The sequence below is a fragment of the Oreochromis niloticus genome, linkage group LG10 (assembly GCF_001858045.2).
Source record: "Oreochromis niloticus isolate F11D_XX linkage group LG10, O_niloticus_UMD_NMBU, whole genome shotgun sequence".
Lineage (NCBI taxonomy): Eukaryota > Metazoa > Chordata > Actinopteri > Cichliformes > Cichlidae > Oreochromis > Oreochromis niloticus.
In genome coordinates this window covers 23,344,576-23,350,575 of record NC_031975.2, presented here as the reverse complement: position 1 = coordinate 23,350,575, position 6,000 = coordinate 23,344,576, and positions in this window count along the sequence as shown.

Below are 6,000 nucleotides of genomic sequence, written 5' to 3'. Positions count from 1 at the left end.
GTATTTTTAAATTCAGCAAAACGGCTCCAATTTCAAAAAGACTGATGTTTCAGAGGTAGCAAACAAAGCACATCATGCGATGAGCTGTGTACAGCCTGCATGACATATGAGGGCAAAACAGCTTCGCCCTTACTACTACTTCCCTTGAACAGAAACCTGCATGCCATTGCAAAAAAGAAGTTTCCATAAACTGTTCATTCACAGATTTCATCGTCACTTGATATCAGAGGGTGAACACGAGTTTTTCAGGTATCAGGTTTGTGAATGTGAGCGTACTGCTATAATAAAACAGTTGGCCAAAAAAATAAACCACAACTTGAAATGTTCTCAACATGTTAAATGCATCTATAAAAACCTTTGCTTGCTGGATGAGGAAGCCTATGATTGCGTTATTGCAGACAAGGACTGATGGTGTTTTTATCTACCAAGGGAAAATTTCATGCCATGTATCCATTAGTGTTTGAATAAGTTTGTGACAGTCATGGAAGAAAACGAGAACTACACAAAGGATGAAAATAAATGATAACTGTAAGGACCTGTCTCTATAGTTTGGGGTTGCTGTTTTTTTAATCAAATATGCTTCTTTAACATTGATGATTTCAATGCTATTTGGTGCTATCATTACTTTAGGAAGTTGAGAACAAAACTGCGTAATTTGGGATTTTTATGTGTTTGTGTGCTTACCCTGCAGGACACTAAGAGGCAGATTAATGCTCCACAGTCCAAATCTTTAATCAAAAAACAGGCTGAAGTCATTAACAGATGATCACTCAGTGGACCAAACATATCCAGCAAGGCACAGTCAACAGGCAAATCCAAGAATAGTCCAAAAAGTCACACACAGGGTGAGAAATAACAACTGGATGGGGGGGGGGGACCAAGGACTGTGAGAACACTTGACTGCAAGGGGTACAAGCCAAAGGAGTAAATGCGCACACACACACACACACACACACACACACACACACACACACACGCACAGGAATAATTAGGTCAATGAACAGGTGAGGCAGACTGTACACGAGTTACATTAATGAGGCCAGGACAAGCGATCACAAAGGAGGGAAACTGACAACTGTCCAAACGGACTATGATTTACAAAATATAACAGAAAGTGGATAAACAAACACTCAACATCATGACACTAGGAGTTTGATACTTGACTCCAATTTGGAGTAATATATTAGGGTTTATTACGGTGGAGTTCTGAGTTCTGTGACAAGCATTAAAATGGGTATATCCAATAAGTATCTGGGTTTATTTTTCTTCAACCAAATCAGGATGAATTAATTCAGGGAAAAAGGGCAAAAAAGGAAATATTGGTGCTGATATAAAGGTTTGTAGCAAACTAGGTGAGAAGTAGTTTGCACAACACTTCTGATTCTATCCTGAATCAAATGTGCTGTTACAAAGGGTCACAAAAAAGCAAAGGAATACATTTCACCAAGAAGAGAGCTAGGTGATTGTGGCGGGGTGTGGCTTGCGGTGCTGTGCAGGGAAGGCGGACGCACCTGCACGGCATCCGCAATCATGCCCCGCCGACTTAAATATGGTACTTGGTCCTGCAGTTTTGTTGTTGTTGTTGAGAGACGGGCTGTGAGCTGTGGAGCTGCAGCCGACTGAGTTGAGTGTAGACAGCTGCCGTGTGAATATTGTAAGAATAAAGTGTGTGAGATGCTGCAAAGCATGAAGGTGCACCCGGGTCTGCTGTGGGTTTGTTACAGTGGTATACATTCAGGTGCTGAAAGACATTCAGTGTATATCACCTTCACACAGCTGTTAAGCTGAGCTGTGGACATTGAGTGGAGGTGTGTCTGCAAAATGATGAACCACTTTTAGTTCTTAGGCCTGGCAGCTTCCAGAGGTTTATTGTTCTTTGTTAATGTTAATGTGCACTATAGTTTGTGTTGAGATAATCACACAAAATACAACAAAGGTTTATTAATTGTCAGCTGAATGTAGTCCCCAGAAAATCAAAATTTTTTTTATAGTTGAACAAAGAACATGTGCACTTGTTTTAGAAAATTACATGTTTTAAAAAAAAATCATACCTTTTTCAACTGTATCAAGTGACTTTAGTTGGAACTTACACCCACCAGCCTATTCATTATGTAAGGCATGCAAGTATTAGGTTGGACCCCATTTGGTTTTTCTTTAATTTAATGCCAACAAGGTGCTGGAAACACTCCTTAGAGATTTTGGTTTATATTGACATGATATCATACAGATGCTGCAGATTCAGAGACAACAATACTCAGGTATCATGTAGGGTTTAAACACTGCTCAGTTGGTACTAAGGTGTCAAAGTTTGCAAAGAAAATATCCTCCACACCATTACACCACCAGCAGCCTGAACTGTTGATACATGGCAGGATGGAGTTATGCTTTCGTGTTGTTTACGTCATATGCTGATCCCAATTCTCTTATCTTGTATTATCTCATTTTGGTGAGCCAGTATAAATTGTAGCCTTAGTTTTGCATTCTAAGCTAACATGAGGGCCAACTGGGGTGGTCCTCTGCTGTTGTTGCTCATCTGCTTCAAGGTTTAACATGCTGCATATTCAGAGATACTCTTCTGCATAATTTGGCTGTAGCAAGCAGTTATTTTGTTACAGTTTATTTCGTTTTAACTTGAAGCTAACTGGTCATTCTCCCCTGACCTCTGACATCAATAACACATTTGGCTCGGGACGTGCTGCTCTTTTGTATACTCTTTTGCAGACTATGACAGCTTGAAAAAAGAAATCAACTGGACTTCTTTAGGTTTGTGGAGCTGTTTCCCTCTCATGCAAGAGGCTTCTTTAGTACTAAAAACAAATAGTTTCTAACCAAGTCTGCAGGTTGCAGATCATTCTCTGTAAACCTTAGAGACGGTTGTGCAGGAAAAACTAAATATATCAACAGCTAAACAACTAAAATCAATCTTTTATTCCCCAATCTGATGCTCAGTTTGAACTTCTGCAGGTCATGTTAACCATTACTACATTCTTAAATGAATGGATTTGCTGCCATGTGATTGGCTAATTAGATATTTGGATTAGCAAGCAGTTGAACCTGAACTAGTTGTACCTAATGAAGTGTATCTACTTTACTAAACCGATTGTGGCTGAAAGTTACAACCAGAGAAGGAAAGCTTGCAAGCAGCAGAAAAATGTTGCTTTTTTAATGTGGCCCAAGGTATGTTTTTTGGAGAGAACTTTCATATGTTGAATATTTCAAGACTAAAGTCATGGTTAAAGAAAATACTTTTTTAAAAAAGCTGCTATGTGGACATGCTGGCTGAAAAAGTATGGAAAAGTTGATGGTACATGTAGAGGCTCACTGAGGTGGCAACAAAAACTTCTTGACTCAGACACCAGCACACGAGTATTTCGTTGTGTTTCCCACGTTAACAGCGTAGCCAGCGTCTGAAGAGCTCGATGTATATTCAGGATACACTCAGAGCCCAATATCTTAATTAATGAGTTTATTTAAATCAAGCCAAAGTCAACATGCTGCTTGTAGTATTAAGTGACATAACAAGCCAACATTCATGCTGTGCTGCAAATTACACTTTGATTTATGGAGCTGAAGATTTATTACAAAATATTGGCTCACACAATCAAAAAGAGCATTTGGCCAATACGAGAATATGGTTGCAAGCCCAAGTACAACAGCATGAATTACTATAATTATATGTGTCCTGAGAAAATTATGTTATTACCTCCAGGACTCTGTTTCTGTACCGCAATAATTCTAACAAAACTGACACATGACTGTCATTTTGGGATTAGTGACTGTGCTGAGTCGAGCTGCTAGGACTTCACAGCCTAGTCAAAGAAAGCTGTGGGTGGCTGAGCAAAGAATGAAGCACATTATATGAAAGATATAAACATTTATTTTAAAAGACCACCAGTTATCTGACTTCTTGACCCATCTACCTCCATCAAAGCAGTGTGTGCAAAGTTACACTGAGCGAGATGGATCAAAATGTAAGAAAATGAGCAAAATTGCTGCTTTCTCTTTGTTGGATTTTGATGATAATTTAATGGAGAAGTAGCAAGTCACTACTTAAAATGTACTTTTTATTAAGTTACACATAATAACAAATGAGCCAGCCTCGCTCAGGTTTAGATCACTCCAAACTCTCAGTTTCTAACATTTTTTTTCTACTCTGGGGTCTGGTTGATGTCACTGAGAGGTGATTTCCTTCACAGAAAGATCTGTTCTCCACGCGCAGCACCAGTTATGAGGAAAGTTAAACTTGTTTGGCTTTCTAGAGAGAAAAGTTTGTTTCACGTCAGTTCAGAGCACTCTTTCATCAACAGAGTCCATTATGTACCTGGATTTCCTGCCATGCTAAAACTAATTATAAAAGGTATGTAGTATAGAGGGAATGATGAAGCGTTACTGAAATATTTATATGCTAAAAATAATAGATCGCTCCTATTTTCCATACAATATGGCATTGTGACAAGGCTTCAAAAAATATGTTTGCATTGGCTCATACAAAGTTACATTTTTGTCGATAGTTTTAACAGTACGGTTACACTGGTAACAGATGTGAGTTTATTTAGGACCTTCTGTTGCTGATACTTTTCGTCTCTCTGGAATCGGCATGATATCCATTTCTGCAGTCCCTCCTATCCCAGATAAAATGGATTTTCCTTTTTACAGACGGTTTGTCTTTTAAATCGAAGAAGACAGCGTGAAACTGCCATTTATCAGTAAAATAGACAACAATATGTTTCTGTTCACACAGATAAGAACAGCCAGTGGTTGTTCAGTAGTTACTGCTGCACCACATGGGAAATGTACAACCGGGGGTGCATTTGATCAAAAAACAACTGCCATACAAATGTGTGTGCAAATGTTAGGCTGCTGGTTGTTTTTGGCATCGAGCGCACACTGTGATTACTATCACACTGTGTCTGCAATGAGTCCCACTACAGACAAGCCCACATGCTAAACGCTGGCCTGTGCACTCCCCCTGGAGGCTCCGAAAGCAGACTTAAGTCAAGATTGACTTTCAATGACCTTTTTATCTTTATTTGCCGGGATCCGATTGCCACTACCAGTCCCCCTGCCTCAAACCACCCCTCCACGGCCAGGGAGTGAAAATGCAGTTCACACACGAGAGGAAAAATATGGGCCGCTATCACGCACTGCAGCTACTTGGAAAAATCCCAGAAAGCCTCTCTCCTGCTTGTGGTTTCTCTTCTCACTTGCTGCCCCCCCCCCCAACTCCATGTCTCTCTTCTCCTCTCAGGGGCAGGAGACATTTATGCAAGGGAGAATTATTATTTTTCCATCTCAAGGTCTTCACAAAACATAGGCCTGCCGCACCTGCCCGTCCCACTCATCCATTCTCGACTCTGTCCCTTTCTACCCGCTCTCTCTGTTTGTCATTTACTCCCCTCCACCTCTGCAATGTCCCATTAACTGCCCTCCCCGCTTTCTCTGCTTCTCTTTTCTTCCTCGTTCCCTCTCTTGTTTGTCTGTCTGTCTTCCTCTGGCGGGACTGCTGGCAGCACAGAATTAGTAGGTGAATGGATTAAGGAGCCAGAATCCAGGGACTTCACTAATGGGAGGTCTGCCTCGGTTGTCTGCTGCTGCTGCTGCTGCTTCTGGCCATCAGCTGAGGTCAATTATCTGAAGGAGCCACATCTGGCCTGGCCTGGTCCAGCTTGGCCTTGTAGCAAGGTCAGTCCGGTCACTTAGAAAGCGGCCCTCCTCCTTCTCCTCAGAGAAAATAGAGTGGTGAAGTGATAAAATACACTGATTAATCCAAAGGGGGATAAAGAGAAATGAATGAATTAATGGATTTTTAACCAGTTAAGAGATTTATCATGGAAAAGTAAGAAGCATTTGCTAGTTCAAGTTCTGAGACATGAGGCTCCAAGACATGGTCCATAAAGGGTTATTAAGTTTTTAATTTCTTTAGTAACTGTTTTTGTGATTGGGTTACAGTTGGAAACTCTTAATTAAACCACAGTTACTGATTTCACAGTATGTGGTCAG